We start from the raw sequence: 24,498 nt of genomic DNA, 5'->3' as shown, positions 1-24,498 counted from the left end.
GCCTCAACCTTCAGGTACAGAAAAGTTCAATCAACTTTTAGGAAACAGCCCATTTTTATCTTCAACTTTTCTTTTTCTTACTTCAAAGGAATTCTCATAATAAGAAGACTGACTTTCCAGAAACTGGACTGAAATAAGCTCCTAATTAGACAACCAAGAATACAGACTTTTAATTATTACTATCCTGAAAACAAGAGAAGCAGAGGGACAATGTTACTATGCTGGACTTTTGCAAACTTACTTTCTAGTGTGGGTCCTACTAAAAAAAATTCACATATGGCATGAAGCTGATAAGTTCCTGACCACTTCAGCATTGATTACTGTAATAAATCAAGGTATGTTAATTGCAATCAATTATGAATTGTCATTCATTATTAAGCATGCACACAGCAATACTTCTGGCTCCTATCAAATGTCCTTTGTAAGGCATTAAAATCTCTATCCAAAAATTGCCTGGGAATTCTTACCTCTATTACCATAATGACACTATGACAAAGAAACTTATTATCTGCAACATGTTGCTCATGTATTTGGGAACGAATTCCTAAAAACTTGGAATTTTCAACATCCACTGTGATTCTTGTTTCTTTTTAGGTCTTAAGAAATCAAAGAAAACTGGATAGAAAGAGGAGTCAAAGGAAGGAAGGAGTGAATGAAAGTTATTCTTTTGGTCAATGAGAAGCCTTAACACTTGATCATTCCTGAAGTTCTGGGACCCTCAAACCCTAAAAGCTGATTTTGATACAGCATATTGTTTTTGATACAACAATCTAGCGTCACAGATTTCATTAATGTCCCTTACTTTCTTATCAATACAGACAAATATATGAAATTTGTCATCTTTTCCAAACTATTCTGTCTTAGTTGACATCTTCATTTATTTTTTAATGGTGAATAGCTAGATGAGAGAGTCTGAGTTTTTATACTTGTGTCTGCAACGCTTTTTTCCACTGTGAAGCATAGACAGATTGTGATAAGGATCTAACAAGTTTCCATGCAGAACTATTTGGATGGCTTATTAGTCAATTCCTCCACTCCCCCCTCCCCAAAAGCACTCATTTTTCCTTTCTCTGTCACAGTTGCTGGAGGTCAAATCAAGAAAGTTAAAAATGCAATGCTTTGGTTTCTGATGCATAAAAGGCATTAGGAGACTTCCACAGCTATGTCTAGGGGTAGAGTAGATCCACAGGGCTGGGCATAGTGAAGGAAAGTTTCTGTTAATGATGACATCATTGACATTTCCCAAATTTAAAGGGGCATTTAAGGCACAGCAGATGTGATTTTTTCCCCTCCACTGAAGAGACACTACAGAAGGCCTCTGGGTACATGGTAAAACATTTCCCTAATTGTATGGATTCCATTTGGCCCAAACCAGAGAAAAAGGAACTGTTTATGTTCAGTTACTGTGGCATATTGCCTGTGACATTCTATGCTCCGAGTTAATGAGTCTCCTAAAAGCTTAGACCTAAAGTGTTTTTCCATTATAAATAAATACAGAAAGACATTGATCACTGGTAATGTAGCATGCCAAAAAAAATTATAAGGGTCACTAAGGGAATAAAGAATTTACTACATAGAGCTTTAATATCTAAATCAAATATTTATTTACATAGGTCCTTTCTGTAATCACATGCTAATAATGTACAGGAGGGGGGAAGGGGAGAGGTAAGAAAAAATCGAAATAAGGGAACAAATTTCTGAGTTTGCTGGCTAGGCAGCTCGGGACTAACATCACACAAACGAGGATTCTAATACCTGCCAACCCATCGGCTTCCTGCATGAGCAGAGCTACACACACAGGTCCCAACTGGACCCCTTAAATTGCTACATTAAAAAAAAAAAAAAAAACCAACAGTAGCAGCAGCAGCAGCAGCAGCAGCAAAACAATAATGAATTCGGTGTGAGATCCTGCAATGCAGAATCCTCTCCGAATCTCATTATTGAATGGAGGTGAGGGAAGTCCATGACACGAGCATCTCATATATGTGCAGACTGAGAGGGTGACTAGTGCATTTAGCCAACGGGAAAAAAGGGGGGCACTCCAGAAGTCCGCCCGTACCCCCCCTCCACCTTTAACCTTTTCCTCTCCCTCCCACCCGAGGGCGAGCTCTAACTTCTCTTTCCGTAGCGGACCCAGGCGTGCACGGGAGGCTGGGGGAGGGGGACGGTCTCCTGCTTTCCCCTCCTTCCCAGCCCACGGTAGGAGGAAAGGACACTGAGCGCTCCCGCTGCCACCGCTCCCGCCTGTCTCCGCCTGCACCACGCTGGGAGGACTGCACACTGGCGATGATTTCGGATTACCAGCAGCGCACCTGTCCCATCCTCTCTCCGCTGCAGTGACATCCACGGAACCCGGTGACCTGCCTGGCGCCATGGACTGGCCCCAGCAACGCGAAGAACAGCCGGTTTCTTACCTGCTCTCTACGCCTGCTCCAATCCTTTATTAACCGACTTCCATTTTCTTTTGCTTTAAACTAAAAGGAAATCAAATCAGCTGGTTTGGTTTCCCCCCTCCTTCTCTCTCTCTCTCTCTTCTCTCTCTCCCCCTTTCCCAGCTGCCGCTCTCAGTCACCGGGATCCTCCTCCTTCTAGTCCTTCTCCTCCTCCTCCACCTCCTTCTCCTTCTCCTTCTCCTCCTCCTTCTCTCCCCGTTGCCTGGAGGAGCAGCTGCTTCTCTCTCCTACACTCACCCTGCAGAAGCTTCGGAGAGATACCCCTCCCCCTGTCCCTGACGTCACCTGGCTGCAAACTCCCTCCCCCCCTCCGCCCCAACCCAACACACCCCCCTCTTCTCCCTCCTCTCTACCCTGCAGAAGCCTTTCAGCCAGAAGCGGCCGCTGCCTCCTCCTCCTCCTCCTCCTCCTTTCCCTCCTCCTTCCCCATCCTCTCCACCTCCTATGCCTGACGTCACAGGGCTGCAAGGCCCACCCACCCCCTGCCTTCCTCCTCTCCTGCGGAAGGCTCGGCGACAACCTGCTGCCTCGCGCTGAGGCGCGCTCCAGACCACTTGTGCTCCCAAGACGTGCCTGGCCCCGGCGGCTCCCCCGCTGTCATCCCGCCAGGAGGGCGGCCAGCCAGGAGGGGGGGCCTCGGAGCCGGAGGCAGGGCCGGGCCAAGGGGACACTTGGCCACACCTAACGCCCGAGCCAGGACCATTGCTGAAGGGAGAGTGTGGTGGTGAGCAGGAGAAAGGCAGAGCCAACTAATCGCAACTTATTTTCTGCTGGAGAAAGAATTTAAAATACATATATTATAAGATGGTTGTCACAGGACAAAAGCTTTGGCTCAAGCGCACACTCTGCCCTTTTTAATATATATCTTATATATAGCTTTCAGTTTCTCACGTTGCTTTATTTCTCTCGCCACTACATTACTATCATCTCACATTTTCCTCTCCTCTTCCCCTTACAACCCCTCCCATTGATGTCAGTTTAACCCGACAGTTGGTACTCTTGCCTCCTAACCCAGTTTCCCTATCTTTCTTTCCATATTAACTTATCTACCAACTGTTTTTTTTAACTCCACTCCTTCCAACCGATGCCTCTTCTCATTCTCAGAGATCAGAGATCTTAGATCTACAGCTGAAAGGGAAGGCTGACCCCTCTCATTTTACAGATAAGAAAACTGAGGCTTAGGAAAGTTAATGTCTTTTCACAAGTAGTAAGGATCATCATCTAAAATCTCCCTCTTAAGTTGTTTCAAAACAGGAGAGGAGGGGGAATGAAATAGGTTGGTGATGAAATGCATTTTTGAGATTTTAAAGTACTGTTTCAAAGGAGCTTGGGCAAGTCATGAGCGCAACTGCCTCAAAAAAAAGTGAAATGGAAGCATAAGCAGCACCTTTTTTAACCATGGAAAATCTTGATCTTATGTATAAGTGCAGATTATTTTGTACCAGAAATCAATAATTGCAAAATAGAATTCGACAATGAACTAACCCAACATTTCAGTGAAATAGAGAAAAATGTAGTTGTTGTGTGAGAGATTCTTTTGAAAAGGATTTCCTGAATTGGGTTAGCAAAAGAGATTCCACTTACAACATCATCACTTAAACATATAATTACGAATCTTCCTCTTTTCAGTTCCTAAGTACAGGTAGCAATGTATAGAATGAATGCACTGACCAGTAACTGTACTTGACTTTATACCAATTTGTGCCCATTAAAAAGTATCAGACTAGAGCTAAAAATAACCCATAAAGTTGAATTCACCTATCCTGCCTACTTATTCCAATGGCAATCTGGATGGTGGTTTATGCAAGTACCCTAGGAATCTACCTCTGTGCCCCACCTTTCTATAACAATGTTATTACTGACATCAGTTGAAGACATAAAGGATATATTTATCAAATTTGTAAACGAGAGAAAACTAGTGGGATAACTAATACATCAAAGATAGAATAAAAATATATGGCTGGATCTAGATGGATACATTTTAAACAGGATAAATGTAAAACCCTATATTTGGATTTTTTTAAAATGGGAAGAAGTGGCTACAAATCTTTCATGTGAAAAAAAAAAAAAACAACATCAACAATAACAAACCAGGAGGTTTTTGGGTACTGCATGTTCTATGAGTCAATAATGTGGAATGTGTACCAAAAAAGTCCAACTAGATACCCGGCTGCACTGATAGAAGTCTAATCTCCAGACAAGAAAGTTTGTGGTCCTCCTGCCTTTGTGTGAGCACATCTGGAATATAATAGGAGAACACTTTATTGTTTTTAAAGTACTTTACATATTATATCATTTGATGTTCATAATATTGTCTGGGGAAGGGACTAGAAGCATAATTACTATTTCTGTTTTACAGGGAAGAAAGCAGGCTGAGATGTTAAGTGACTTGCCTGAATTCTTATGGTTACTTAAGCATCAGTTGGGATTTGAATCTAGGACTCTCTGATTCCAACTCTCTGTTCACTAGCTAATGAATTTCTTGCTCTATCTTTTAGGAAGAAAACTGACAAGCTGGAGCCTTTCACAGTCTGGCTCTTACTTACCTTGCCAGACTTTCATATTATTTCCATTTGCATTTTTTATTCTAGTTAAAACAGCCTGATACCTATCATTCTTCAAGGTTCATATCATGTTCTATCTTTTGTGAAAAACCTTTCCTGATTCTTCCCTGACACTTCCTACTCTGAAATTATCACATGAAAATTGTTAGTGTTCACCCTCTTTGGACAGTTATTTATTTGTGTTATATTCCTGACTTCTTGAAGATACAGGCTTTCATATTTTGTCTTTGTATCTGCAGCATTAGAATAATACCTTGCACACAGTAGGTGCCTTATGAAGTTTGTTGAATTAACATTAATTTACATAGCATTCTTTCTACATAATGATGGCAGTACAATGAAACATAGCAACTTGTGATGGTTTCAGTGCCACCTGGTTGATACTTACATGGCAATTTCTTCAAAGACCTTTGAAAAGTACATATCTCAATCCCTGAATTACTAGAGTCCCTTCATTACTATATACACCTGACAATAAAAAAGTACTAGTTACAAATGTAATAATGACAGTAAATAATCAGACCAACTCTTATTGAAAATTCAATTTCTATTTACTGTCAGTTTTTGCCATTTCCATGATGACTTAATTACTTTAATAAAATCTTGAGCTACACAATTCATATCCATGATGAAAATAGACTCAAGGGATGTCTATTTCTTAAATTCAGGGAAATTTTATAGACTATAAAAGAAAGATGATATCACATCTGCAGTTACATGCATCTATCAAATTTTTGTAGGTGGCATTATATTTTCCCATTGGCATAAATTAGTGTAAAAATACAGTGATTAGAGAGAAACCTATCATGGCTTCATCACAAATAGATTATAGGGTCAGCTAGATGGTACAATGGATAGAGTAGAGTCAGGAGGACCTAAGTTCAAATCCATCCTCAAACATTTAACACTTACTAGCTGTATGACCCTGGACATGTCACTGAATCCCAATTGTCTTGTGTAAAAAAAAAAAAGAATACTTTATAGAAAAAAAGAATAAATTGTGGCAGATTGAGCTCATTTCCTTTTAATAATTAAATAAAATAATAACTAACATTTCTATATCACTTACTATGTTCCGGGCACTATATTAAGCACTTTATAAATTTATCTAATTCGATCTTCCAAACTCTGGGAGATAGGTATCAATATTTTCCCCATTTATATTGAGCTCATATCTTTGTGATTCCAGGCTCAGAACTCTATCTATCCAGTGTACCATCTGCCTGCCTTTCCTGAGAGAACTACTTAACTGGTAGGTGAAGGGAATGCCAAAGATACTGTTAATTGAGATTTTAACCAAGTGTCTGAAACAGCATATCATTCTGTTCTTCTGGAAAATATGGAAGGACATGGACTAGTTAGCAATATCATTAGATGGATTATGAACTAGTTGATATGTGTGTGTGTATGAATATAGGGGAAAGGAGGAGAATGAAGTCTGAAATTTATAGATCAATGAGCTTCCCAGACTGATTTCTGGGAAAATTTTAGAATGGATCATTAAGAAGAGGGTCTGTGAATATCTAGAAAAGGAAATAAATTTTAGAAAGAAGCCAGCCTGGTTTCAAAGGCAAGTCATGCTAAGCTACCCTTATTTAATTCATTAGTAATCACAGGATTACTAATCTCAGTATAGGAGAGAAATGTAACAACATATAGAGAGTTTACCTAGATTTTAGCAAAGCTTTTGGTAAACTGTTTCATCTTATTCTTGTTGAGAAGTTGAAGAAATATGGATTTGATGATAATATAATCAGGTGGACTCAGAACTAGTGGAATGGCTGAACTCAAAGGGGAGCATCAGTGTGGCAGGAGGTCTGGAGCAGAATGTGCCAGACATCTGCTCTTGGCACTATGCTGCTTAATATTTTTATCAATGACTTGGCTAACGGCATAGATAGCACCCTAATCATATTTGCAAATGGCATTAAGTGGAGCAGGATCCCTAGCTCCCTGGGTTAGAGCCAGGTTCTGTAGGTATAATAGAAAGAACGCTGAGTTTGGAGGGTAGCTTCGGACACTTACTAGTTGTAGAACTCTGAGAAAGTCACTTAAGTTCTGTTGCCTTCAGTTTCCCCACCTATAAAATGGGGATAATATTAGCACACACCTCACAAGGTTGTTGTGATTATCAAATGGGGTATTTGTAAAAATGCTTAGCACAGAGCACATAGTAAGCATCACATGAATGCTTATTCCCCTCCTGCATCCTAGTCTTTTCTTTTCCGGAAAGGATCAAGACCAGCTAGATGACTGAATCTACAAGGCTGAATTCAATAGAGAGAAATAAAAAATCTTGCACCTGGTTACAAAAACAAACTAACTCCATAAATATAAGATGAGGGAAGCATAGCTAGACAGTAATTCTGAAACGGTTCGGGGGTTTTAGTGGACTAGGAGCTCAATGTGAGTCAGCAAGATGATGTGCCCCCCAGAAAAGCTAATGTGTTCTTGAATTACCTTAAAAGTCACAAGTTTTCCAGGAACAGAATTACCTCGCTGTGCTATGTCTTTGTCATACCTCATCTGGAGTACTGTATTCAGTTCTGGGCATTAAAGTTTAAGAAAGACATTGGTAAACCCTCTGGCTTATGAATGTCTAAAGGAGAGCTACCAGAGAGTGAAAAGCCTGAGTCCATGTCAAATGAGGTTAGACTGATGGAACGGAGCATAGAAATTATAGCTAGAAATTATAGCTGTATTCAATTTTTTGAAGGATTAGACTTGTTCTCTCTGATTCCAAAGGATAAACCTAAGAGCACTAAGTATAATTTACAAATAGGCAAATTTGGACTAGATGTTGGGAAAACTTCCTAACCATCAGAACTATCATTAAGGGAATGGATTGCTTTGATAGAAGGCAAACTCATTCTCCTTTTGAAAGTCTTCAACCAGAGATTATGTATATGATTAATTATTGGGTATAATATAGCAAAGGTTTCTTGACATATGAGTTGGACTCTATGGCTGTGGAGTAGAATCCCTGACCAGATTAGGAAGAGGATGCCTAAGGTTTCTAGTGATCTTGGGATCTTCTCTGAGCCTCATTTTATCCATTTGAAGCAGTTAAACAGACATGGCTTCTAATTCTGATTCCAAATACCTAAAGTGTCCAAGGAAAGCCATTGTTACCTTTGGACAGGTTCAAGAAGCCATCAGACTATTCTATATTATAAGTGAGACTACAATAAGGAGAGGCAGGAAGGGTAAAGTATATAAAGAAATTGCTTTGGTATAAAAAAAGGAATTTGTAGATTTTTAATGCAGCAGACAATGAGAATAGTTCAGATCCCTCTCCCCAGTCTAGGTAATTATTATTGGCATTAAGATTGCTTGCAGTATTATTTACTGTGGGACTTTGAGGAACAAAATAAAATTTATTTGTCACATAAAATCTATAGCTATAAATTCTTTTCGGGTGGAGACCAAGTCTTATCTAAATTTTTTATTGCAAAGGTACCAGCAAAATATATTATATAGAGTAGGAACTTAATGAATATTTACTGTGTGTTGATCAGTTTTACTGAACTGTTTTGTTTCCTCCTCTTTCTTTTTTTTTATTCATTATTACAAGAAAAGGATTGATGGATAGGGGATGGAGAAATATCTATTTGGAAATGAATGTAAATAAGCTTACTTCTCTACACTGACACTGTTAAGTTAAGGCCCTTTATTGCTTCACTACTGGACTATTATAGTAACATACCAGTGGGTCTACCTGCATCAAGTATCTTCTTATGCTGAATTTCCTTCATTCAACCATTAAAGCACAGGTTCAATCATATCATATCTCTATTCAAAAACCTCCATTGGCTCCCTGCGTTCTCGAGGATCAATTACAAAATGCTCTTTCTGGCATTCAAGGCCATTCATAACTTATGCCTTCCTACATTTCTAATTTTCTTATGCCTTATTCCCTACCAAGTACTTTTTCAATCAGTGACTTTGACATCATGGATGTTCCCCAGACTAGATACTATGTCTTTATGATTTGGACATTTTCTCTGGTTACCCTATACCTGGAATGCTCTTCCTCTTCAACTCTGCTTCTACAGCTTCCTTTTTGCCCCAAATTTCAATTTCTAATAAAAATGTGATCCTCTTAAAAGGTTACTTTTGAACCATGGGAACATAGGACATAGAACTTTCAGAGATAAACATGCATTTTTAGATATGACGTGACTGAAGTTTCTAATTCTTCCCTTTGGTCTACCATTTCCTATGAACTTTCTTCAGTGTTTTGAGGATAAACGATTCCACTTAAACATGGCCATTCAGCATGAAATAGCAGTAACCCTGAAGTCAGAGGATCTGTGTTCCTCTGACCCTTCTCAGTGACCTTAGATAAGTGCCTTGGTATCTCCGGGTCTATTTCTTCCTCAGTAAAAAAAGAAGGGTAGCTTAGAAGACTTTGGGGGTCCCTTCTGGCTCTCCATTTCTGATCCAAGCAGCTCTCAAATTAGAGGAAAGGAGAAAAGGCATACCCAGAAGGAACTGAGTATTATCTTGGCTTAAGATCTATTTACTCTATAGTTAGTAAAGATTAAGATAAACCTTTTTGAAATGTTTGCCAAGGGGTTAGTCTCTTTGGCCTTTGGCATCTGAAAATTCTTTCATGCTTCAATTTAATTAAATTCAATCAGAAATTTATTTAATATCCACTTTGTGTCCAGAAAGGCAGAGAGCTGGTACAGTGAATAAAGAGCTCGTCTTAGAGTCAGAAGAGCTGGGTTCTAGTATTGTGTCTGATAATATATACACTGTGTAATACTGTGCAAATGACTTAATCTTTCAGATCTTCAAACAACTCTCTAAGACCATAAGTTGAAGAAAAGGAATAAGCATACATCCAAAGAGGTAGTTTTTCACAGGTAACTCCATTGAAGTCATGGGTACAGTTGTTTTGTTTTTGTTTTTTTAATGTGTCAAACATTGTAGTGAGTACTAGGGATAAAAAGACAAAAATGAAAGACTTTGCCCTTAAGAATTTATTTTAAGGGGGTAGTTAGATGGCCAGTGGATAGAGTACCAGCCCTGAAGTCAGGAGGACCTGAGTTCAAATCTGGTCTCAGACACTTAACACTTCCTAGCTGTGTGACCCTGGGAAAGTCATTTAACCCCAATTGTCTTCAAAAAAAATTATTATTAACACATGTCTCCCTTTTTAAGGTAAGAAAAGTGAGAGCGAGAGGCTGACTTGGTCAAAATTTCATAGCTACTAAAGTAAAGTATCAATCATGTTTGAAACTTAAGGAATTTACCCCTTAACATAGGGAAAGAACATGAAAACCCAAAATAAATATAACAGTTTAGAAGAATGGCAACTAACAATTGTGGGAATCATAAAAGGACTTTGTAGGAGATGGCGATTGAATTGAGTATTGAAGATAGGTAGGTATACTGGGGCCAATGATAAGGTATATATGGAAAACTCTAGTTTTGGATTCAAAGAATCCAACTGCACTAATACACCATAATTAAGGCAATGGTTAATATAAAAAAATCCTGGAGTGAACTCACTATGGACAAAATGGCAGCTACTTTCATCTTAGATCATACTGAGAGTCATGGTATCCAAAACAAGGGAAGTATTAGTTTTATTATACCCTGCCCAGGTCTGACTATATTTGGAATGTTGTTTATTATGAAGAGCCACATTTTTAAGAAAGACATTGATGGACCTGAGTAATTCCAGAGGAGGGTGACCTAAACCAAACCATATTGGTTGAAGAGAGTGAGAATTAGCCTGAAGAAGACTGGTGGGAAGCATGATAGCTGTCTTCAACTACTTAAAGAGCTGTCAAGAGTAATAGGGACTAGACTTGTTCAAAAGTAGGAGCAACTAGATGGAGGCAGGAAAGGGACAGATTCAAGTTCAAAAGAAGGAAAAACTTAAAAGATTATTTCCTAAAAATCAACAGGCTGTCTCCTAAAACAATGGGTTCATCCTCCATAGAAATCTTCAATCATAGGTCATATGACCACTTTGAGGGAGGATATTGTAAAAAGGATTGCTGCTCCCACATGCATTAGATGAGAAGATCTAAGGAATCCCCTCCAGCTCTGAGACTATGATTCTGCTATTCAGAAAACTTTTCTCCCTGCTACCATAAAATTACAGGTGAAATTTATCTAAAATTCAAATATGGCATCCAGGGAATGCTGTACACCCACACTGCAAAAGCGATTTTATAGTACTTTTAATGTAGCCTGCAATTACCGTATTTCTTTGCATAATTCCCACCTCCCCCTTACACATATAATATGCATATATATAAAGTTCAAGCATATGTACATATGTCAACTTTAAAATGGGGGTGGAGGAATATGTGCATGGTTTTCACATAACTAAAAATGGCCCCTGCTGAAGTCAGAAGAAAAGCTTTGGTTTCACAGCTGAATGGTTACTCTTAGCAGCAGAAGCAGCAGGTACAAAGGCGGAAGGAAGGAGAAAGCAGCCCAGTTGATGGAAGTGGAAGATCGTCTCCCAGAATCATGACATTTACACTTGATCTCATCATCATGAAAGCTTCCTATTAGCCTTCAGAATTTGTCCTGGTTATTGGTTATGCCCAATAACTATGGATTCATTGCCAGGAAATGAAGAATTGGGGGAGGGGAAGAGGAACATATGTTCATGCTGCTGTGAATATAAAGGTTGAACTCTAAAAATCTTTCTTGCTTTAGGGACAGCCTTCGTCATATTAAAGATGGAGCATTTAAATAGAGGTGTTATTTCCTTCTAAAACTGAGCCAGAAGGGAAAATACATGTACATATTTACTAATTAGATCTGTGTCCCTGACAGAATGAATCCAGGTACAATTTGCACAAAAAATCTTTCTGATTTATAGTCCCACTTGGTGAAACCCTGGGAATGACACTCCCCTATTCTGTTTATGGGAATCTGATTAGATGCCTCCACTAAAGGAAACACTAGGAATGTCAGTTTATGGGTTGTTTTGTTTTCTCCAAAGGAAAACTCTCCTTCCATCATGCAAGCTAATAAGACTTTGCGTAAAGAACAAGGTAAATGCAAGAAAAATATAGAATGGTCCATATTTAAGGTCTTTAACTATCCTTAAAACTTCCCCTTTCTGAGTACATCAAAGTGATCTTCTCTGCTGCTGGTTCTCATCTTGTATTTTTTATCTAAATAGTCTATATGACTCACAGACTCAGCAAAAGTATAAGTCCAGGTGGTTGGTTTCCTTCTTTGCTGTTCTCTCTGATAATAGCAAAGACTAGGTCAATAGATTGACTCCTCACCATTGGGACCCATGCCTTATCATTCAGTGGTTTATACCTATATCTTTAGAATTAGCAAGGGAAAGAGCCATGGATTTGCTCTGCCTCCATTTCAGCACCTCTATCTGGACCCAAAACCTTAGTGCAAATGGCTTCCTGTAGGACCTTAAGCAGGGAGGGGATAGATGGCTAGTGCCAGGTCTTGAGTCATGAACGCCGCCTGAGTTCAAATCTGGCCTCAGATATTTACTAGCTGTGTGATCTTGGGCTTAAGCCGGTTTGCCTCGGGTTTTTATCTGAAAATGAGCTAAAGAAGGAAATGGCAAACCACTTTAGTATTTTTGCCCAAAAAAAAACCAAAAAGAGTTAAACATGACTGGAAAATGACTAAACAACAAAAGGGACCACAAGGATGGATGTGCATATTGATTTACAGGTCCCAAGTATTCTCAGCATCTCCCTTTCTTTCTTTCTTAGAGCCATATGGCTGCCTTACATTTGTAAGCAGATCTCCTCTTGGATCAGAGTCCCTTGTGAAAAACAGGGAAGGACTTATATGCCTCCTAGATAAATTGTTAGGGAAATTGAATGACTAAGAATGGTCAGTACTTTATTAAAAAGAACTTTTCTTTTTGCCTTAAATTATAGTACTTAGATCTCCTAATCTCAAGGTAAGAAAATCTTTCAATAATTCAGATTTTTTATTTTATTTTTTTTACTTATTAAATTTCTATTTTTTTATTTATTAAATGTTTATTTTTCACAAAGCACTATTCTAGGCCCAGGGGAGATAGCAAATGTAGCTCTCATAGTGTAGTAGAGGGTTAAATTCTTAGAACATGTTAAGTGTATATTCAAAGGGCAAAAAAACCAGGACCAGGAAAGAAAGCTAATTACTAGCTGGAGAGAATGGGGAAGAATTCATAGAGAAAGTAGCATTAAAGGTTAATTTTAAGGAATAGATAGATTTTATCAAATAAAGATCAGCAGTGGTAGAACATTCAGGCACAAAAATAAAAACAAACAAAAGAAAACAAAAATAGTAAGAAAACAGAGGGAACATAAAGAAAACAACAAGCAGTTCATTTGATTGGAATTTTGAGCACATAGAAGTTACTGAACCAAGTTTGAAAAGAATACTGATAGATTGTAGGAGGGTTTTGAAAGCCAGATAAAAAAATATGAACTTAATTTAATAGGAAATAATGAACTATTAAATATGGAATAATTTCAGTAAAAGAAGTGATATGATATGACCACATCGATACAGAAGGAAAATTAATCTGGCAGAGGGTAGAGGATGAATTAGAGGGAAAAAGTGATGATAGAAGGCAAGGAGATTGTTGTTAGGGATTGACATATATGATGTTAATTAATATTTTAGACAATACATATAGACACAATGGGATAGGCTGATAATCCAAGGTCCCTAACAACATTAATTTCAATGCAATATAATAATTTAAGAAATATGGATAGAGCATCAGCCCTGAAGTCAGTTCAACCTGAGTTCAAATCTGCATTCAGATACTTAATACTTCCTAGCTGTGTGACCTGGGCAAGTCACTAAACCCCAATTTCCTCAGAAGAAGGAAGGAAGGAAGGAAGGAAGGAAGGAAGGAAGGAAGGAAGGAAGGAAGGAAGGAAGGAAGGAAGGAAGGAAGGAAGGAAGGAAGGAAGGAAGGAAGAAAGGAAGAAAGGAAGGAAGGAAGGAAGGAAGAAAGGAAGGAAGGAAGGAAGGAGGGAGGGAGGAAGGAAGGAAGGAAGGAAGGAAGGAAGGAAGGAAGGAAGGAAGGAAGGAAGGAAGGAAGGAAGAAAGAAGGAAGGAAGGAAGGAAGGAAGGAGGGAGGGAGGAAGGAAGGAAGGAGGAAGGAGGGAGGGAGGAGGGAGGAAGGAAGGAAGGAGGAAGGAAGGAAGGAAGGAGGAAGGAAGGAAGAAAGAAGGAAGGAAGAAAGGAAGGAAGAAGGAAGGAAGGAGGGAGGGAGGGAGAGAGGGAGGAAGGAGGGAGGAAGGAAGGAAGGAAGGAGGAAGGAAGGAAGGAAGGGAGGAAAGGAGGAAGGGAGGAAGGAAGGAGGAGGAGGAAGGAAGGAGGAGGAAGGAAGAAGGAGGGAGGGAGGAAGGAAGGAAAGAAGGAAGGAAGAAGGAAGGAAGGAAGGAAGGAAGGAAGGAAGGAAGGAAGGAGGAAGGAAGGAAGGAAGAAAGGAAGGAAGGAAGGAAGGAAGGAGGAAGGAATGAAGGAGGAAGGAAGAAAGAGAGAAAGAAAGAAAGAAAGAAAGAAAGAAAGAAAGAAGAAAAGAAAGAAAGAAGAAAAAGAAAGAAAGAAAGAAAGGAAGAAAGGAAGGAAGGAAGGAAGGAGAAGGAAGGAAGGGAGGAAGGAGGGAGGGAGGAAGGAAGGAAGAAGGAAGGAAGGAAGAAAGAAAGAAAGAAAGAAAGAAAGAAAGAAGAAAGAAAGAAAGAAAGAGAAAGAAAGAAAGGAAAGAAAGAAAGAAAGAAAGAAAAAAAGAAAGAAAGAAAGAAGAAAAAGAAAGAAAGAAAGAAAGAAGAAAGAAAGAAAAAGAAAGAAAGAAAGAAAGAAAGAAAGAAAGAAAGAAAGAAAGAAAAAAAAAGAAAGAAAGAAAGAAAGAAAAAAAGAAAGAGGAAGGAAGGAAGGAAGAAGAAAAAAAGAAAGAGAAACCTAATATTTTTTCGAACACATTGATAACTTTGACATGTAACAGTATTAGACTGTGTCATCCTTGAAAACATGGGCTATTTTTTTCTTTTCTTTATATTCCAAGCACTTACTGTGGTGCCTGGAATGTTGTAAGCAAATACTAAATGACCAATTAAAAAAGAACCAATCAAACTTGTTTTAGTTAAAATGATAATTTTTTTTAAAAAATAGTTATTCTACTGTTGCACCCAGTTTTTTAAACTGTTGTTTGTGATCCCATATTTAGTCTTGTAACTGAATGTATGGGTCATGAAATTATAATTTATTATCAGCAAATGTTTGATTTTATACATATTTTATATACATGTATATAGATATACATATATACCTGATGTAATGTAATAATTTTTTTGCATGAAAAGGGATTGCAAATGGAAAAAGGTTAAGAAGCCCTGCTGTAGGAGTACAATTAATATTATTGAGACTTTGGGATCATAATTTTTGTTCTATGTATTAAAATTGATATAAACTAGTTCTCTTGTGCAGAATTAGAAGTGCTAATGATGTTCTCTCTCTTCCTTTCTGCCTCTGACTTCTCTCACAATCTTCTCCTGCAACACACCTGAAAACTTACATATACTCTTTGAAAAGAGAAGAAAAGGGGACAAGGCAGGAGAAGAAAGTAGGAGGGAAGGCATTAAGAATTATAAGACATTCAGGAGTGGTTTCCACTATTTGGGGCGTACAATAAAAATTAAATCCTTGATCTAATAAATGAAATGTTATTATTCCCTTTTTCACCTTCTCCTGATTTCTTCCTCTCCATTTCATGTAGCTCTTCTCAAAGTCTATTCTATGGGTGATTTAGAAAAACACAGATTAACTATGGAAAAACTATCAGCTCAGAAAAGTTGAAGGATCTGAAGGATCATGAACAAAGGTAAAACAAGTCGTCTCTGGAAGTAATATATTCTGTGTAAGCTGAATTAACTCTTTGGGTATATCATAGGACCTAGCACACAGTAAATCATATATATACATACATTATGTGTGTATACACACACACACACATGCATTACATGTATATGATGTGTTTGTATAAACTAACATTAAAGTCAAAATACTAAAGGTGTGAAAAGTGATTCCTCTTTCTGGACAGAACTGTAATTAGAGAAGGGGAACTATAGAGTTTTGGCTGACTTTTGGGATAGGTCAGAAACTTCTGGTCAATTTTTCCCTAGTCTCATAGTCCTCTGCCAGCTGACTTTATGTATCAGTCTCATAGTTCCTTTGAAAATTGTGTCACTTTCCTGGGAAAAGAATTCTTTTAAAAGCATCCCCCTTTCCTGTTTCTTCCTATCCCTTCATCTCCTGAGACTATAAGATTGGTGATCCAGGGTTATTACCTTCCCTCTACCTCCATTCCAACTCAGTTTGTCCCAGGTGCCAGAATTCATAGATATTCTCTACTTCTGGATACCCTCAGTATCCTTGAAAGTTAACTTACCTTAAGTTTGTGTGGCACTATGGGGAGGTTTGGCCCAGTGGTCATTAACTTGGTCCTCTACTGTAATTCATGTATCTATCTAAGTCAGAGACTAGGGAACCCCATCATAATTGCATTACTTCATCCAGGTAACAAATGTGTCTTTTTCCAATTATTTTTCTGAGAACTGGATTCTATGTCTTTAGGCGAGAGTAAAATTTTCTCCCCCATTAAAAAGATGGGATATGTCTCAGAATGAATATTTCTATTTCCCTTTTGATGTTACAAATGCATTTGGGGGTGGGAAAGAGCTACAATTTAATAGAGATTTTTAAATTAAAATTCCATATCCTCAGGGGCTGATTTCAATACCTTCTAAATATAAAGCAGATGTATTATTCAAGAGAATGGGAGGGGCTGAGTTGTATAGGTCTCCAAAACAGACAGCTTCTGGAGATGCCAGAGGTGATTATACACATATAACAATTTGTAATTCCCATGGCCAGAGTGGAGTTTTTGTCTGCAATTTATAGTGATTTATACAGTATAGTTATAGCTGGCAGAAGGAGTCTATATTTTCCACTAAAGCCATCAAGACATGACTCTCAAGAATAGTTATAATTGCCCAACATTTGCTTAGAAACTATCTCGTCAAATCCAATCCAACCCAACAAGTATTTGTTAACCATTACTCTGGACAAGACATGGTATAAGACTCTAAAGACTAAATGGCTATAGAGCTTTCTTCCAGTTTTCAAAAGCTGAAATTCTATGATGCCATGAAAACTTTGAATAGATTGGAATCAAACAATGAGGATGCAAATGAATACAGAGGTATTGATTTTCTTGAAGCCTCTGCAGACATACAAATGAATATAATCACACTCCATGAGTGTTCAACAATTCTCGCATGATGTCCCAATTGAGGACACCTTGTTTAAGAATTCAGTCTAATCAAGTTTGGAGGGAAAGATCTATGATTCTTCCTGCAATTAAAGTCCCCTAAAGATGAGTAAGCTAGACGGCTCTGTTGCTTGGGTTAACACTTCTGTACTTAACCTCAGGGATTGTTTATTCAACTATCCTCGTGAAGGGCCTCAGCATCTTAAAAGTGTTTGATAAAACACCAGCTCTCAGCTTTGTCAGGAAGAGTAGCATAAAATACCGGCAACAATTATCCCTTTGTCAGACTCAATAATACCATGTTAATGCCTGTTAGTCCAATACTGAGCACATACTGGAGGCAGCTTGGTGGTACAGTGGGCAGAATGCTGAATATGGAGTCAGAGAGACCTGCAGTCCAGAGCAAATCATTTACCTTTTCCTCATCTATAAAATGAGGTTAATATTAGCTGCCATTACACATGACTGTAATGAAGACCAAATGAGATTCTATCTATCTATCATCTATCTTTTAAAACTTTAGATTACTACATACATATTAGCTATTATTATACTTGGAGAGCAATGATTTTTTTAATTGAAATTGATTTTTTAAAAAAGATGTTTAAACAATTGCTTAACTGCCTTTCCCATCCTCTGATCTCTGTAACCAAGTTAATAAATTCTTTCAGTCTTACTTTAAGAATGAAGTGCCTTGTGTGATATAATGGACCGAGTAGAGACAATTCCTGAGGGGTATCTAGAACCTGCAGAATCTTTAAATTACAAATCACTATGGTCTTGAAGTGATTAAGGAGTAGGACAAGATTGCTATAAATGAGGAAGAGAGAGACAGAGAGATACAGAGAGACAGAGACAAAGACAGAGATAGAGACAGACAGAAACAGAGAAAGACAGAGAGATAGAGACAGAGACAGAGAGACAGAGAAATACAGAGAAACAGAGACAGAGGGAGAGAGAGGAGAGGGAAAAGGAGAGGAGGAGAGAGGAAGTGAGGGGAAAAAAGAAACAGATGGAATGAAGGAGGGAGAGAAAGAGAGAAGATTAGAGACAGTTGGAGTTTTAGAATTTTAAAAGACTTAAAACCAGCATTTTTAGGACATTTAGAAATTGTTTTCCTGTATAAGGTTTGCTCCTTGATTTAGCCATGTATCTGTTATTTGTCAATATAAACAATTTGGGAGGCAGAATAGAAAAGTGGTAAAACAGACAAGTTCAAATCTTTTTTAAACAAAACTTGTAATCCTGGGTAAACTGCTAAACCTCCATTTGCCTCAGTTTAATCATCTCTAAAGTGTGGATGATCATAGATTGGAGCTGGAAGGGACCTTAGAGAATATCTAGTCCAACTTCTTTATTTTACAGATGGTGACATTGAGGCCCAGAGAGGTGAAGTGATTTCTCAAAGGCCAAAGGAACATAGATAATAAGTGACAGATAGCACAAGTTCTTTCACTCCAAATCCAGTGTTTTCTCCATGTACTATTTATTTCCCAGGGTTGTCAGCTCAAATGAGAGACTATCTGCAAATCTTTTTGCAAATTTTAAAGTATTTAAAGTATTATATAAATGTCAGCTATCATTGGAGTTTATGTGGTCTTCATTCCCAAAAAGTTGGATTTATAAACTATTCTTCCTAATGGAGATAGCAGCCAATAGATAAAGTAAGTGAGCCATTAGGTCAACAAAGGCAACTAACAACACTAATATACTCATCACTCTAGAGATGGAGAAAACCCATTTGATAACAGCATCAATATCAGACATTTATATAATGCTTTAAAGTTAGAAAAAAGCTTACAGATATGCAGATCCCTAGGGCAGCCAGGCAGCATAGTAGGGAATAGAGCATAGTCCTGGAGCCAAGAGATCCTGAGTTCAAATGTGACCTCCAAGACTTAATACGTGCTAGCTCTAGGACCCCATTTGCTTCCATTTGTAGATGATCTGGAGAAAGAAATAGTAAACTACTTCAGTATCTTTGCCAAAGAAAATCTCAAATTGGGTCGTGAAGAGTTAGACACGATTGAAATGATTTAACAACAACAATGCAGATGACTTCCCAATCTATATATCCAACCCTGATTTCTGTCTTGATAGACGCCTATATCATAAATTGTTTAATGAACATTTCCAGCTGGATATCCTGTAGGTAACTCTGATTCAACATATCCAAAACTGGATTTATTTCCTTAACAATTATTATGCATCTTTTTAGAGTTCCCTCTTATTGTTTAAGAGGACTACAATCCTGATTATCCAGATTGACTGCCTTGATGTCACCTTCAGTTCCTCACTGTCATTCATTTCACATATCCAATTGATTGCTAAATTTTTATGCTTTTTATCCCACATAATTTCCTGAATAAACTACTCCCCCAGACTCAATCTCCACTCATTCAGCTGTCACTTTAGGTTAGAGTTTTATCATTTACTACTTCCCCATATGGTCCACTACAATGGTCTCCTAATTGGTCACCTTAATTTCAGTCTCACCCTGGGAAGACCGAGTTAGCACCCAGGATACCTTGGAATTATCCAGAGTCAGGTCCTTGGTCTTTATTCTTGATCTTTAGGGCTAGAAGTGAACAGGATGGGCGCAGGACCTTTCTTCTCTTCCTCTACCACCAAAGTGACGCTGACTTATCTTCCTCTACCCCCTAATTCTTCCCACAATTCTATGTATACACCAAAAGATTGAACCAGCACAGAATAGTGGAAAGGGCCATTTCCCAAGCATTTGCTAATAGAGTATTGTCCGATTAGTAATTAGCCTTACGTGCTCGGTTGTCCAACTTCAGTGCATCAACTCAGAGTTTCAGCCCTTCACATCTCCCACTTTCTTTTGTTTTAGAGCACAGGTCATGCCATCCCTGACTTCTCAGGAAAGGAGTGAAAACACCAAAAAGGAGGTGATCACTTCTGCTGTGACTTCTCAGGAAGGGAGATGAAAAGCACCAAAGGGAAGTGGGGATTGCTAGCGGGTCTCTGGGCTGAAGGGTCTTATTAGAAACAGGTATGCACAAACCCATCAGCATGGGAGGTATTACACAAGCACATAGCAATAACACACAGGCTCTTAGTGGTGATTCTCCCCACAGTCAGTGCAGGCTCAATGTGGTGTAACAAACATGAATTGTATGTGCAAGTAGTGATATAACAAACAATATAAATCAACATGGTGTCGTAAAAGATTTCCAGAAATCCTAGAAGGAGGATATGTAAACAACAGTCACACATACGCCTTCTTCAGCAGCCGAGAGATAGTCCAAAACCAATCTATTGTCCATTGCTTCAAGTGTCAGGGAATCCAATGATCCCCACGAGTTTTTGAAGTACTGCAACAGTCTTATCATTTTTCAGAAAATCCAATGATTCCTGAGGGTTTTCAAGTCCTACAACAGTCTTATCATGTCTCAGAGAATCCAATGATTCCTGAGGGTTTTCAAGTCCTACCACAATCCTATCATGTCTCAAAGAATCCAGTGATTCCTGAAGGTTTTGAAGTCCAACAATTTTTGATATCCATGAGTCAGACATCATAACTGCCATGTTCTTTTAATGGTGAGCACAATCAACAACAGAACCACACGATATTTCTTGGGTCTTCTCTTTCATTCCTTCTGCTCTGTCTCTCTGCGATGGACAAGGCGAATACGGCTCATTGGCACCCATCTGATTCCTTCTCCATCTGTAGAGAGATACAAGCAAATCCTCTCTCCCAAGCAGTTAGCCTATCTGGTCCCTTCCATTCACCACTTTCTGGGTCTCTCCACATCATCTGGTGATTATCTAAAGATAGTGGAGCTGCTCGTACTGGACACTGCCCTTCTGCTGGGTTATAAAACCTGTCTGCTGGAGCCAGTGCATCTTAAGGAGAGACATTGTTTTAAACTTAAAGGTAAACTTACCACGTCAGCTTACAAAAGAAGCTCAAGATGCTTTGAAAGAAGTTGAACTGGCTTTATCCAATTGGAAATATCAATTTTGCTACACAAGAGGCACCCACAGCAGTCCTTCATCACGGAGATAGTGTGATAGAGGGGGTGAACTCCAGGTACAACCAGAACAAAGCCTTACTCCTTACCCAATGCTTGTGGCTAGAATTTTATTAAAGGCCATTAAGTGAGTAGTACAATTATCTGGGATAAGACCTGACAAGATATACACATTTTATACCAATGCGCAAATTAATGTGTGCTGTGAAATCATCCGAGTGGCAAATTTTATTGGCCACAATTCCAAATTTTACACATGGGTCTCCATTAAAGATAACCCATCTATTACATATATGCACATCAAGAAGTGTGCAAAATGTTTAGAAGTATATGCAGCTCCATTATTGTTTTTATTGCTTGTGGCACATCCATAATTGCAAATGCTTGGATAAGGAATTCAGTGACCACTTGGGCTGTCTCTTTTGCTGCTGGTACTGCAAAAGTGAATCCTGAAAAGGTGTCTACCACAACATGGATAAAAGACAGGCTACCAAAAGATTTATAATGGGTCACATCCATTTGCCAAATTTTATTGGGTCTCAAACCACGAGGGTTCTTCCCTGGAGGCAGTGTAGAAGCATGGAAAGGAAGGCAAGCTGTATAGGCTTTTACTATGCTCCTAGCTTCCACTCTTGTTATTCCAAATTGTAAATGTAAAGCTCGAGTAGCCTGATGATATTTAGAATGAGATTCCTGGGCTTCTCGGAATAAAGGAGTATTGACCAACATAGTTAGAAGACTATTTGCCTTTTAATTACCATCAAAAATAGGACTTGGAAGTCCACTATGAAAGTGAACATGCAAGATATAAATTTTTCTTGGATGCTTTCTCACTTGCTCTTGAAGTTCCTTAAAGAGCTGATATATATTAGAGGCTACAGACTTTATTTGGGCTGTGGCAATTCTTTGTACCACACCTACTGAATAGGCCAAATCAGATATTATATTTATACCTCCTGGATAATAAGTAAGAGCTAAAATGATTGCATACAATTCATTCTGCTGAGTGGACTCAAAAGGAGTTCTGACTATTCTCTTTATAGTTAAGTCATGAGAGTATACAGCACAAATGTTACATTTTGATGCATCAGTAAAGATAGTTGGTCCTTTAAGGGGAACTTAAGAAACTTTTTCTTCAAGAATCCATTGCTAATTATGTAATAGATGGGTTATCTTTAATGGAGACCCATGTATAAAATTTGGAATTGTGGCCAATAAAATTTGCCACTTGGATGGTTTCACAGCACACATTAATCTGTGCATTGGTATAAAATGTGTATATCTTATTAGGTCTTATCCCAGATAATTGTATTGCTCACTTAATGGCCTTTAATAAAATTCTAGCCACAAGCACTGGGTAAGGAGTAAGGCTTTGTTCTAGTTGTGCCTGGAGGTTCACCCACTCTATCACACTATCTCCGTGATGAAGGACTGCTGTGTGTGCCTCTTGTGTAGCAAAAACTGATATTTCCAATTGGATAAAGCCAGTTCAACTTCTCTCAAAGCATCTTGAGCTTCTTTCGTAAGCTGACGTAGTAAGTTTACTTTTAAGTTTAAAGTACTGTCTCTCCTTAAAATGTCATATAATGGTTGCAATTGATAGGTAGTCAAGCCTAACACTGGACGTATCCATTGGCTATCTCCTATCAATTTCTGAAAGTCATCTAAGGTGTTTAGCTTCTCTGTTCTTAAGGACAGTTTTTGTACTGTAAGCACCTTAGGGTATACTTCACATCCTAAATATTGTAAAGGTGCATGTCTTTGAATTTTTTTCTGGAGTTATGTGCAATTTGTAGTTCCTTAGTGTTTCTTTGGTCTTTTGTAGACATGCGTCTAACATTTGTTCCTCAGGAGTAATCCCAATATATCATCCATGTAATGTAATAACATTACTTTTGGAAATGCTTTTCTTACTGGAGTAAGAGCAGCAGCAACATACATTTGACACATAGTAGGGTTGTTTTTCATTCCCTGTCCATTCATATCTTTTATAAGGCTCAGCTAAGTTAACGCTGGGCACTGAAAAGGCAAATCTTTTCATATTTTCCTTATCTAGAGGGATAGAATAAAAAAAATCCTTAATGTCTATAATCCAAAGAGGCCATTCTCTAGGCAATTGAGTGAGTAGGGGATGGAAGTCCAGGCTGAAGAGTTCCCATAGTTTCCATCTGTTCATTTACCTTTCTTAAATCAGTCAACATCCTCCATTTTCTTTCTTTCTTACAACAAATACTAGGGAATTCCAAGGACTTAAAGAAAGTTGTAAATGTCCTTGGTCAAGTTGCTCCTGTACTATATCTAATAAGACCTGAATTTTATCGCTAACTAAGGGCCACTGTTCTATCCACACTGGTGTATCAGTTTTCCAGGAACAGGTGAAAGTGTTGGCAGGTCTTCAACAGCAGCCCTGCTTTAAAAAATGAAGTAATCATTTGTAATCCTAATTGTTGTAAAATGTCTCTTCCCCATAGATTGATGGGGATTTTTCAACTATAAAAGGAGTAAAAACTCCTGTTTTGCATTCAAAAGTCCATCTCATAGGGGCAGCACTAACTTCAGCTGCTATTGATCCCCCTACATCAGACATGTAGGTGTCTGCCTTAATCTTTGGCCAATGACTGGGCCAGTTGGCACCTCTAATGATAGTATGATCTGCACCAGTGACTACCAATCCTTCTAATTGTATGCCATTTATATAGATCGTGAGCATAGGTCGGTCAGCTGTCACAGCTGCTGTGTAGAATATTCCTGGATTCTGTGGTCTGGAGTCAGAAACTGGGCGACTATCACCAGATTGCTTATTAGGAGTCTGTATCAGTAAACCCGATGCTACTACTTCTCCTGGGTGATAAGTCACACATTGTCTATCTGTATTAGTGACTGGGATATTATCTACACATTCCCCAGTTTCCCATATCAGTGCATGGATGGACACTGTTTTGTAGTGCTCTCAGGAGGTGAAATAGTCAAGCCTACTGTGCCTGGAGGCAAGGGATCCATAGGCTGGAGAGGAACAGATTTCACCTTTCCAGGGGATATCTCAGTTGTCCCAGCTGCATACAACTCTATTCTCCCCAATTGTAATCCCTTTCTCCTATCATATGGCTTTCTAGCTGATTGGTCATATCTGGGTACTGGACTTCTAAGCACTCTCTGGGTGCACCATTGGCTACCATCATGCCCCAAGTATTTTT

General features: G+C 38.6%; 1 protein-coding gene across 2 annotated transcripts in view; it reads right to left on the bottom strand.

Annotated features, from left to right (window-relative positions):
* Positions 1-2,762, bottom strand: part of OTUD7A (OTU deubiquitinase 7A) — a 387,007-nt gene extending 384,245 nt beyond the window's left edge. For both annotated transcript variants that reach the window (XM_051980945.1, XM_051980946.1), the window contains exon 1: positions 2,415-2,762. The gene's annotated coding sequence lies outside the window, so the exon portion shown is untranslated. The remainder of the gene's footprint in view (positions 1-2,414) is intronic.
* Positions 2,763-24,498: the final 21,736 nt, after the last annotated feature.

The sequence above is a fragment of the Antechinus flavipes genome, chromosome 2 (assembly GCF_016432865.1).
Source record: "Antechinus flavipes isolate AdamAnt ecotype Samford, QLD, Australia chromosome 2, AdamAnt_v2, whole genome shotgun sequence".
NCBI classification, from domain to species: Eukaryota; Metazoa; Chordata; class Mammalia; order Dasyuromorphia; family Dasyuridae; genus Antechinus; species Antechinus flavipes.
Note: the sequence above shows the minus strand (reverse complement) of the source record. Positions and strands in the feature narration are given on the sequence as shown.